The sequence below is a fragment of the Pantherophis guttatus genome, chromosome 2 (assembly GCF_059756535.1).
Source record: "Pantherophis guttatus breed Tessera chromosome 2, ASM5975653v1, whole genome shotgun sequence".
NCBI lineage: Eukaryota > Metazoa > Chordata > Lepidosauria > Squamata > Colubridae > Pantherophis > Pantherophis guttatus.
The window spans coordinates 187,430,774-187,443,153 of NC_142064.1; the positions used below are offsets into that span (position 1 = coordinate 187,430,774).

General features: G+C 35.1%; 1 protein-coding gene across 3 annotated transcripts in view; it reads left to right on the plus strand.

Moving 5' to 3' along the window:
* The window catches only part of PRELID2 (PRELI domain containing 2), a 69,125-nt gene extending 57,043 nt beyond the window's left edge, over positions 1-12,082 (plus strand). Inside the window, exon 7 of one of the 3 annotated variants that reach the window (XM_034405061.3) lies at positions 9,575-12,082. The gene's annotated coding sequence lies outside the window, so the exon portion shown is untranslated. Of the gene's footprint in view, positions 1-460; positions 2,755-2,783; positions 2,868-9,574 lie in introns of those variants that run through there. The other 2 variants (XM_034405054.3, XM_060688561.2) reach the window with 2 other exon arrangements.
* Positions 12,083-12,380: the final 298 nt, after the last annotated feature.

The window sequence follows — 12,380 nt, forward strand, 5'->3', positions numbered from 1 at the left end:
AAGAATTTTCACAAGTTCTTTATGACTCGTATTATAGAGTTAGCCTGAAGCAGCCACAAAAAGTAAGAGTGGTGCTTCCTTTGTGTTCCCATGCATGGTGAAGCTTCTCATTCCAAGGTCTCACTAGAGCCATACTAGGTTTTGCTTCTACCTGGACTAGTACTTGAAACATTTGGCTAAATTCTAATAGCAGATTTTGCCACATAAATAGTCTTTTATGTTTGTTGTTATAGCATTGTTTTCTAAACAATATATATATATATATATATATATATATATATGTAACTCTCTCCCAGCCATATTTAAATGAGTTGTTCTGAAGTTGGTTGATGCAAAATAGAAATTCAATCAATCAATCAATCAATTACTCCACGGGCTCTAGAAAAGAGAGCAAATGATTCTTGATTGCTTTGTAGTTAATATTTTTATAAGATATTATTGCTGTTTTTTTTTTCCCCAGGAACTAAAGTCTCCGTATATCTAAGTTGATACATAGTACTATATCCTTATTTCCAACCTTACATTTTACTGAAGTTAACCCTGTGGGTTGTTTTAATGAAGAAGAAAAGATTGTTGAAGAGAAGAGAAAGATTTGCAGTCTTTCCTAAGTAGCATACATGGAATGACATAATTTGAACAGTATATGCTACAGAACGACCAGGGAGAAAGAAATATTATTTTGAAAAAATCATCACTGTGTAGTTGTTCTCTGATTTCAAAGATGTAAATATTTATAAGAAACCACCCATTTGAAAAATAACTCGCAGATCTTTACTTCTAAGGAAAAGTTTACTAGCCAAAAGGAATAAGCTTTTCCTGTATTTTAATATGCATACTTTTTCTTGACAGAATATATTTCATGGAAACTGAGAGAATTAAGAGATGATGTGAATTTATATTATATGATCATATAAAGACTATTTAAGGATAAGAATGTAGTCTTTAAAAAATATTAATTATTCTGCTATAGTACAAAATTGTAAACATACACAAATGCTACAGTATTAATATATTTTGGATTGCCAATATAGGCCTTAAAATGTGAACCATTGCAAAACATTACAGGGTACCTAAATTTGTAAATGCTTAGGGTTTTTTAATAGCATCTATCTAATACAGAATAGCAAACCATTTTTGTACTGTAAAACTTTTTCAGTGATAGTATTTAATTAGTTCATTTGAAGTACAGTTGGATGAAATAGAAGATTAACTTGAGGAGTCCTATTATTATAACTAAACAGTCTGTTTGAAGTGCGAAATGTATTTGATAAAAATACATAGAGGTCAAGGTCATAAGATTCTAATGGGTCTTAAATTCCTTGTAGACTAGTAAGGATATTAGGCTTATAATAAGCATTGACATATCTACATATGTTCTACATATCTACATATTTTTTCACTATTGGTACATCAAGTAGCTGAAGTGCCAAGAGTTAGTTAATATATCCACCCAGAACCAGCAAACTAATTGCATTAAACAAACGTTATCAACATCAAATAGAGATCTGGGTGATGCTCAGATAAATATTTGAGTTTCAAATTACTTAAGTTTTGATTAAATAAAATTATGTTCTGGAGAAATAGAGATATTGTTTCAATATACAGCTTTCCAACCTGCAGTTTGATGATGAAGATTGCTGGAGTGAGCTGGAGTGAATTTACATTTACCAAGCACAGCAGTTCCATTGGGTCATTTTTAATTTCTTTCAGCAATGAGATGGTCTAACCATTTGAACAGCTGTTGGACAGCTGGCTAATGGACCCAAAAAGTGTGCCAACTGCCTGCTGTTTCCCTACACTTTTTTCTCTCTTTTATTAAACATGTTGAAAGCAGGATGGATGTTCCCAGCAATATCAATATTAAGCAACAGTGGAGACAATCCTTTTTTCCTGCTGTGTTTAAAATTTGCCCTCATTTTTCCGTATGTGAACGAAACATTCACATAGGGAAAAAGCAAAAAGATGACAATGAATATGCATTGTAATTGTTACAAAGGCAGGATTGATATATGAAGGTTCTCTTACAGTTTGTTGAAATGCTGAAGACCAACAGAACTCCCACCTAAAAATACACACATACATCAATATAATATTATCTAGAACATAATAGAAGTAGTGTTGAGCCCCCAAGGAAGTTGTTAAGAATTATTTTGTTAGATGGATGTAAAAATGCATCATTACTGAATCAAAAGTTTTTTATGTTATCATTTTACAATTATGGTAACTTACCAGTTAGCAGGTGCTTCATGAATAGCAAGATGTGCATCAGCCAGTGCTAGAAGGGCTAATGGGCTGTATTAAAAGAAGCATTGTATCAAAAATGTTTGAAGTTGTTATTCCCCGCTAATCTATCACACCTGGAACATAGTGAATGATTCTGGGTATTGCATTTCCAGAAAGATTGACAAATTGGAATAAGTTCAGAGGGGGCAAGAAAGTTGAAAGGCTAAAAGAACTTGGGATGATCAGATTGGAGAAAAAAACTGAAAGAAGATATCTTAAGATTCAAGTTCGTAAAAGTGTGCCATAGAGAAGATGGTCAGGAACTATTTTAATTGCCATGGAAACAAGGTCCAGAAATAATAACCAATGAACAATAAATAACTACGTGCAAATGATGAGTATAAATCTGGGGTCTGGATGGGAAACAGAAACTGGTTTCTCCATAGATGTTTTAACTTTTTATTGTATACTGCCTAGAATCGTGTTTGTGAGATGGGTGATTATATAAATCAAATAAACAAGCTCAACTAACCAGATTTCTTCTTTTTTCTTCCATTCAGTTGTTCTGATTGTCCCTGCAGTTTTGTTGGCAAGGTTTTTTAGAAGTGGTTTACAATTCCTTCTTAGGGCTGAGAGAAAGTGACTCCAGAATTCTGATTTTCTATGTAAAAAGTCGTTCTTCAAAATTCTATCTAACGGTCCCTGGTATAATTCTTGCCAAAGAACTAACTTATGTTCTTAAGCAGAGTGCTTTCACACTATAGACAAAATCCCAACTCCTGGGCCAACTCACCTGACTAAAGCTCCACTATCTACTAGTAGTGCTCTAACTGCAGCATCTTACTTAATATTGATATAGGATAATTGTATCTGTTAAATCTTACAGATTGGTTGCAATAAAAGTCTTAGGCCTAGAGTTTCATCTTATAATAGACCGTTCAGTATTTGAAATAGATTGTTTTACTGTGTTGTTTGAGATGCTCTTTTGCTAGCCCATTAGAATAAGCTGAAATGTGGTCTTTCACCTTTGTTTAATCATAGGATAGTCAATATCAACTTACTCTTTTCGAGTCTGTAGATTGCGGAGGAACTAACAGTTGTTTGTTTTGGTAGAGGGTTATCAGGAGGAATATTGACTTCCTGGATAGGTGACAGTGGGTCTAAATTTGAGCAAGTGAGGATCTGCCTATAATCATGGCTCAATATAATATTCCCCACCTATAGATAACCTTCCTGCTCAACATGAAAAAAGAACATAGAATAATGTTCTATAAAATAGGAAGATGCAGAAGAGACAGTCCACTTCCATTTAAGTGACCAGGCCTGAAATTAATGACAACAGTGAAATCATGAATAATTTCTGACAGGGAAGCATCAAAACAGATACTGTACTTGAAAGAACCAGCTGGGAGGATTTTTTTTTTTTATTGCAAAAGTTTAAAGTTACATTTTCACCCCTTTTCCCCCCCCACCCCCCACCCAAACTTCCCAACCTCCCTAACCCTCCCCTCCCCCCAGACTTCCCTATAATATACTCATAACTCGTAAAAAAAAACAACCCCTTAATATGACACTTATATATAAACTTGAACCCCTCCCTCCCCTGTATAATTTTTCTTTTTACCTCATTACATTAAAATATTTCTAAAACATTATTTTCAAGTAAAGGCTATTTGATACTTTCTAGTTTGATATTTGTTCTGAACATATTCTATCCATCTTTTCCATTCCCATTCATAAGTCTCTTGTGAACAATCTTTTAAGTATGCTGAAATCTTCGCCATCTCTGCAAAACTGGCCATCTTCAAAGTCCATTCCTCAATAGTGGGCAAAGGTTCATTTTTCCAGTATTTACCTATCAACAATCTTGCTGCTGTTATCATATACAGTATCAGTTTTGTTTCACCCGATGTAAAACCCTTAACTATACCCAATAAAAACAATTGTGGAGAGAATTGAATTTTTTTCTTCAACACATTCTGCATGACCCACCAAATTTTTATCCAAAAAGCCTTAACTTTCCTACAGGTCCACCAAACATGATAATACGTAGCATCCAAACATTCACATCTCCAACATTTTGGCTGAACATTAGGGTACATACATGACAACTTTTTGGGATCTAAATGCCATCTATAAAACATTTTATAGAAATTTTCCCTCAGGTTCTGCGACTGTGTAAATTTAACATTCTGAACCCAAATTTTTTCCCATGTTTCCAACATCACTGGTTCTTCAAAATTTTGTGCCCACTTAATCATACAATCTTTAACTAATTCAGTTTCTGAATCCCTTTCTAGCAAAACATTATAAAGCCTTTTAATATGCATTGGACCTTTCTCTGGGAGGATTTTGACAGTTCCCAAAATTTCCTGTGCTAGATCTGATAAGTTTATTATGCACTAATGTATTTTGTAAAAAAGTTACAGAAAAATTAAGCAATTTACATGGTTGCTTGTATTATTTACAGTCCAGAAGAGACTGAATAGGATAACTGATTACAGTACTGGAATCTTGTTGGAGATAATACAGATTTGATTTCTGTTTGTTTGTTTAATTGATAACGGATTCATTTTTGTTCCACAATAGTTGCACTTTTGTGAAACATTCTTATATGGCATTTTTTATCTCCCTGAACCTTTCCTGTACTTATTGAAATTGTTTTCTTAATAGTTTTTATTTTATTGTTTCCTTTGTCTCAAAGAGACTATTAGAGGATATATAAACAGTGAGTAAGATGAATCATATTAAGCTGGAATCTTTCGGACTCTAGAGATAGAGTTTACTATTTGACTTGTTTGGGTTTGTAAAGATATTCTCCTCTATAAAAGAAATATATTGCCTAGTTAGTTGATACCATTATGCTATTGATGTTTTAGACTTCAAAGAACTCCAGGCTGCCTTTCATAAATAATTCCCAACACATCCCTTTTTTCAATCCTTTCTCCAAGTGGATACTTCATGTTTGAAAAGAATGACCTTTTGCTGTCTGAAGGATAATACCAATATGTCTACAGCTCAACAAATAGCTTTTCTAAGGCCCACCTGCCCTCACAATCCTCTCAAAATGTCCTCTGTGTAGTGGCTTCCATGCATTCTGCCTCTTGAGAGGGATGGCTATCAAAATAGTTTGCCAGAGGACAAAGTTGAAAGGGATTGAGATCTTCCTCATAGTAGGTATTACTATTGTGGTGAGCCTCAGTTGAATGGTATATGGTCCCATGAGGTGAGTTGAACATGTTACGTGTACCCATAATAGTCTGAACCTGGAAATCACAGAAGTGCCAACACACTATCAAACTCAGTATTGATTAACAGTTGAAGAGGATTGTCAATTATATGCTTGTTTGCAATTTAATCCTGGTCTTAAACTTATAATGCTTGGGTATCTTTGTAGAATATAACATTCAATTATTTTAAATTCAAAATAACATTGTTTTAGTACCTGGGATATCTGAATGGAATTGTATTCATTAATGTGGTCATGCACACACGATATTTGCTCTGTTCTAGAAACTAAAAGTAGCTTTTTTTCCCCTAATAGCACAGATATTAAACTGAAATAATAGTTCATAAACTTAATTCTCAATTCAAATCATTTTCAATATAGTTACATTAGTAACATTCTTTCATTAATCGTAGAGTTTGCTTTCCAGTTTATGTTTGCTGAAAATCAATTATTAAAGAGTGACTAATGGAATAATAAATATTTTTACATCTATTTCTCTAATAAAAGATGTGCAGTTTGATTTTAAAATTCTTCATAATATTCATAATATTTGCCCTTCAAGTAATCTATTGATATTCTATAAATGTCTTTTCTAAAATGTATAACACCCATAAAACTGACATGTCAAACTGAGTTCTAAAATGAGTTGTTTAGAAATTATAGGCAAACAGCATAAAAAAATGACTCCTTAGCAAATATTTGGAGGAATAATAAACTGGCCACAACTTTAATTCCTGAAGGTTATAGACTAGAATATATTAGAACAATAGAATCTATAAGTTGAAGGATTCTCACAATTTTTCTTGTTGAGCCTTGTGTTCATAGCTAATATCCATTAAACCATCTCCTACTGATGTTCATCTGCAGTGAGACATTTATTATAGATTTAGACAGACTGTTTCATTGTTTAGTAGCTCTTCATATCTGGTTTCTTGTAATATTCAGCCTCATTTTTTTTTCTTTTAGTCACCAATTGCCAGCCCCTCTTTTGTTCTGTTTTAGAAAAAAACAGGCCCATGTTTTATAAAATAGTTTTTTTTAGAAATTTGTAGGCTGCTACCATATGTCTCCTTAACCTTCTGTTTTGTAGGGTAAACATGATACTGATGATGTGCTATCATGGTCAGTTCCTTTCATTCTTTTAGGCCCTCTATTGTAGTAGCTCTGTTTGATCCAACTTCCACTTCTCCATGTCTCTGAAGATAAAATTGTTTAAACTTGGATACAGAATTTCAAGTGAATTGCTGCTAACACAGAATGCAACAAAATTTTTTCTATGATCTAGAAGCAATGCTTTTTTACTGCAACCCAAATTGTAACTGACATATTTAGCTCCAGCATCAAACTTGGTCACATTTATGTAGTGACTGACTACAAATACTAGTCAATCTGACACGACCACATGTGTGTGTCCAAGAAGTGTGATGCTGGAACTAAATAAGCCAGTACTTATAGCTACTAGTACTTGTAGTCAGACACCATATTCTCCCTCACACTGCCCCAGGCCAGGTTTCTAGAATTCTGTATCTTGTATATCCAGTAGTGTGCCAGAGCTAGCTCTTTCTGACTCAAGAGAGCTGATCGTTAGATTTTCACAATAGATCAAGAATGGGTATAGAACCCCCATCCCACCCATGTCAGATGTCATCCAAAAGTCTGACCCAAAGGTGCTTTTTCAAGAGCCAACTGGACTTTCTGTTTTTTTCTTTAAAGACACTTCACTTCTCATCCAAGAAACTTCTTCTGAAAAAGCACCTTTGGGACAACCATAACCTGGATGACTGAGAATCTCCATAGGCAAAAGTCTGACCAATGCCATTTCTTCCCCATACCTGGGTCTAAATATTTACTGAAAAGGCTCCAGATAATCCACTTTATCCAGGGGCCACTGAAATTATTTTCTATCTACTATTTCAGTCACATTCTTAAAAAAGGGAGGTTAGATACTAGATGAAAATTGCCTGGTATAGTGGGGTCACTGATAACTTCTTGAGAAGGAGGTGTACCAAGATCTCTTTAAGAGGTAATGAAACAAACTCCCTAACTCAAAGAAGAATTTACACCCACTAGAACTCATTCATATGATACCCCCAGGTCACCTTAACAAGCCAGGAGAGCATGGATCTAAAGAGAAGGTAGCTGAACTCACAATCCTAAAGTGCAAACAGCTGTCTCATTTGTGTCTGATAGAGATCTAAGGCCTTGGTTAGCTTACATTGCACTTAGCTTTTTCAAAACTTCGCTGTCACCAGTTTGACTGTTTCCTTCAACTGTCTCTTCCTCAAACAGATGCAACAACACACAAGAAGGTGCTGGGGCTCAACTCTTTGTGCTTTGTTCCTAGGCCTCCTGGAGGGGTTGCCTTGAAACAATCACAGAGTCACATTGCTTCGTTCTTAGCAGCATCCTTGAATTAAAGTAAAAGGCTTGGGGTGGGGGGGTTGGTGCTGTCTTATCTTTACAAAATTAGATTCAGCAGAAACTTGGAAAGGGAAAAGCTTTTAACCTTTGGAGACCATCGGTGATCTTTGTCCATTTGCATTAGTGTGGTGGCATTCAAACAGGACAAATGCCATATTTGGAAGACTCCTGCTGCTGCCCTCTCTATCTCTGTTTCTATTCAGTGATCAAAAAATCTAATGGCAACACATGAAAAGCTGTCTCAAGGAACAATAGGTTGTTTTAGTTTTCCATTGACTGATTGATTGATTGATTGATTTAATGAGCAAAGAGCTCAGTTTGTGGCAAATTGCACTCAGGATAGCAGCTACTGTATAGAACAAATAAGACATGACTGTGTGCATTTCCTGCAAATAAAAGGTGGAATTTATAGCCCTCCATATAATCTTGGGATTCCAACCCTCCTCATCCCAACCCCCATTGCCAATGCTTGGAGATGATCAGAGTTGTAATCCAACAATGTAAGAGGAGAGCTGAGCCAGGCAACCACAGGGGGCGCCAGACACCCCAGGAGACTACAGAGAAGATCTGGACAAGTGAGCAAGCCAGCAACCAGAGGGGGCACTAGACACACCAGGAGGCTGCAGAGGTGGGCCAATCTGGGTGGGTAAGCAAGCCAGCATCCAGAAGGGACACCGAACACACCAGGAGGCTACAGAGGAGAGCTGTTCCGATGAGTAAACGAGCCAGCAAATAAATATTAAATTGTCAATCATACTCAGAAAAAAACAAATTTTCTCTAAAAAGTCTCTTTTCAAAGTCTCTTAGTTGCAAAGCTTTCTGAGAGAAAGAAATACCAATCAAATCAAGAATATTTATCTATACATACCATGTTTAATTGTTATTTGTGGTCAAGGGCTACATTGTGTCCATTAGAATTAAATTGGCCAATATGGTTTCATTGCAACCACTCCAGGCAATGGTCACCCTTAAGAAAACAAAATCCTTTCATCTTTCTCCTTAAAAAAATAAGCAATGATTGGTTTCTTAAGATATGTTTGTTGTTTGAAAACTAACATTTTGTTAGTGTCTTACAACACAATCCAATATCTATTTTGTCAGGACTATCAAGTTGGTGAAATTGAGTTTGAGAGAAGAGAGATATTTGTTCTCAAGCAAATGTTATATTTTGTTTATTCTAAATCAGGGGTGTCAAACATGTGGCGTCACGGCGGCATCACGTGTCATATCAGGACTCCCCCCCCTTTGCTAAACCGGGCGTGGACGCGGTCGTGTTTTTGACAGCCCTGTTCTAAATGAACAAATCTACTACTTATGTTTCTTATTTAATACTGCAGTGGTCACTTGGGAAATGATTAGGAAGAAGTTTTTGAAATCTTGCTAATGACTATTACATGAGTTTGGGAAAAAGAGACATAGTCTTGTTTAGTAATCTACCTCTTAACCAATCTCTTAATCTAATTTAATGAAATAGGTGGGGTTTTTTTCCAGATTCACACAGATGACTGAAGAACTACAAACTGCTTATTCATTAAAGCAGGAAAAAAACCACTTCAGGAATGTGTTGCACTCACACTTACATGAGGTCCAAATAATTTCTTAATGATTCTTGAAATCATTTTTTTCAGATGATATGGGTGGAATAAGCGGGAAAGGAAGATTTCATCTATGATAATCATATTGCATTTTTTTTCTTCCCAGCTTTCCCCCTGCAAGTTCAGGATCCACTTTTTTCAGATCAGCTGGGTGTTGTTCCATTGGTTGTGACATAAATTGACCGACCAGACTGACATCATGGGCTGAGAAAGAGATTGGCACCCAGATGGCTTTGATGCATAAGGCGGGATTAAAACTCACAGTCTGCTGGGTTCTAGCCTGGCGCTTAACCACTACACCAAACTGATTCTCCAACAATTGTATTGCATCCTAGAAAAAATCATTGTACAACTCAGTAAGACACTTTGGACCAGCTTATGTGACATATGTTAAACTTCAAGGGAAGAATATTAGAATTGTTTTTAGTGACCATTTTGTACTTTGTAATTTGAAAGGGTCCTTTGCCCCGCCCCCATCTTTCACATTTTTACTGTACCAAATTCTTTTGACAGCAAGCCTCATTGTGACATCCAATTTCTGGGATTATTATTTGTTTGTAAAATCTACTCCTGTTTACCATCTAAAATCAGATCCCCAGATTAGTAAAGAGGAATTTTGTGATACTTATTGTGAACATCGCTAAATGTCTATGGAGATTCTCAGTCATCCAGATCATGGTTGTCCCAAAGGTGCTTTTTGAAGAGGCAACTGGACTTTCTGGTTTTTCTTTGAAGACGTATCACTTCTTATTCAAGAAGAAGTAAATTCACTTCTTGAACATATCAGGTTTTTTTCTTTTAAAAAAATATCTTTAACTGAACTCATCTGTGTTCTACTAAAGAGAATAAACATTTCTTGTCTGGGCAATAGTCACCATTTTCACAGTTGAAAACAACACATTTATTTTCTATTCTGGCATTATTTAGAACAATTGACAGTACAAATCATATTTAGCAACAATCTAATTTAAAGCTACATTTCTGAACTATTATACCTTTAAAATCTTCCCCAATTGAGTTACTAACCTTTTGCATTAAAAGTATTCAATAAATCTTCCTCTTTAAAAATACACTTGATTTCTGACACTTTTCTGATGTATCTATCTCTCTTTCTCCATTTAATATTTCATGGGAGAAAAACATTGATATTATTTTTCAAAATGTGGCTTTCCAAATTCAGCTGCATGTACAGTAATGTATTTCTCTCTCAATTACTGCTTGCTAAATTCAGTTTTGGTTGATGTGGAATGGGCTCAGCTAATGGATTTTGGACACCTGAATCTGCTCCCACATTCAACCATGATAATTCTTGGAATGTGCCTCTGAATTCTTCTCTGCTCTTTTCCCAAACAGCAATGATCATAAGACACTTTTCCATAGAGGCATCTACAGTAATGGCCACTTGTTTCAAAATGGCAGGCACAACTAGGGAATTTGTGCCTCTTTCCACTTTTTAAAATTTGTCCCTTGCACCTCATGCATATAAAAGAAACAGTTTCTCTGTGTGAAAGTCAAGCTTAGAAACTGGTAATGAATCAGGAGAGAAGAGAAGAATCTTCTCTTCAAAATCAGAGACACTCTCTGATCTGATTGGAAAATTCATCTATGGCTCTTAATACCCTTTTCCAAAGACCAGACACTGCAGCCCGAGTTAACTTCATTACTTTTTGAAAACACCTGCCATTGTTTCTTTTTTGAGCTTAGCGTCTGAAATGACATTGTTTTCTAAATTGTCAGAACAGATGGTGAAAAAATATTAGGAAAATTAGCCAAATCCATTAATACCATACAGATGTCTTTGTTCTATTATGATGTATTTTTGTAAAAACTAGAAGACATTGAACAAAAGGTGTTGGGTTTTTTTTATGTTTCCCTTTAAAGCTGAAAAACACTTTAAATACTTTATGAGACTTCTCAAACTTGGCATGGTTTTACATGTCAGGAATCTTTGATTTGGACACTTATAGGCCGTACTCAATGGATACACAAAAGACTTTTTCCTATAAGAATGGCCTTCTATTGTAGCATATTTTATTATAGTGGCATAATATGAGCTAGTGCCTTTCATTTATTATTATTATTTTATTTATTAAGGCAACAGAGTAAGAACCATTATCTCAAATTTGTTTCTTCTGAATCGGACACATCCAACTCAGCTATGGATTCCAGCAGTGACCTGTCCAATGTTTATAAATCAGTGTCTATATCTTTACTGTTCAATCCTTACAAAATGATTGTTAGAACCTGTCTCCTCTTTTTTCATTCCTTACTGCCCACTTGAGTTTATCTTGTCCAACTTAGCAGCATTCCTGCAAATTTGCATTTCAGACATTAGTCTCTTCATATAACTGGCCTCACAGGCAATCAATTGATATTCAGAAGACTACTTGTGTTATTATTCTTAGCAATTAATGGTCCAAATGAAGGAAAACCTCATTCTACCAGTAAAGATGGAAGATTGCATTTCAGGACAAAAAAAAAGGATGTGGATATTGTATCTATGTATGGATACTGGATAGAGGAGCATTTTTTTGCATCATCATGAAAGATAAGCTATTTCCAAAATATGTCCTTAAATACACACTTAAGAGATAATAAAATGATGTTCATAGTCTTCTGTCTGTCTCTGTATACAGTGAAAGATTTGCAACACAGTATATATCCACAGCATCCTGATCTATCTTATTTATCCCATCTCTATTTTTGTAGTTGTTTTTGAGGATGGCCGACCGTAACTTTAAAATACACCAAAAGAAATGAGGTTTATCATTGTTAATACAAGACAGGTTCATTTTCAACTCAATGGTATCATATAGAATGGGTTTTTCATCCAGGTAAGTATATTAAGGATTACAGCCAGATATATCATAGAAGACTTTATGCCAATCTCACAAAACCAACTAAAATTGATT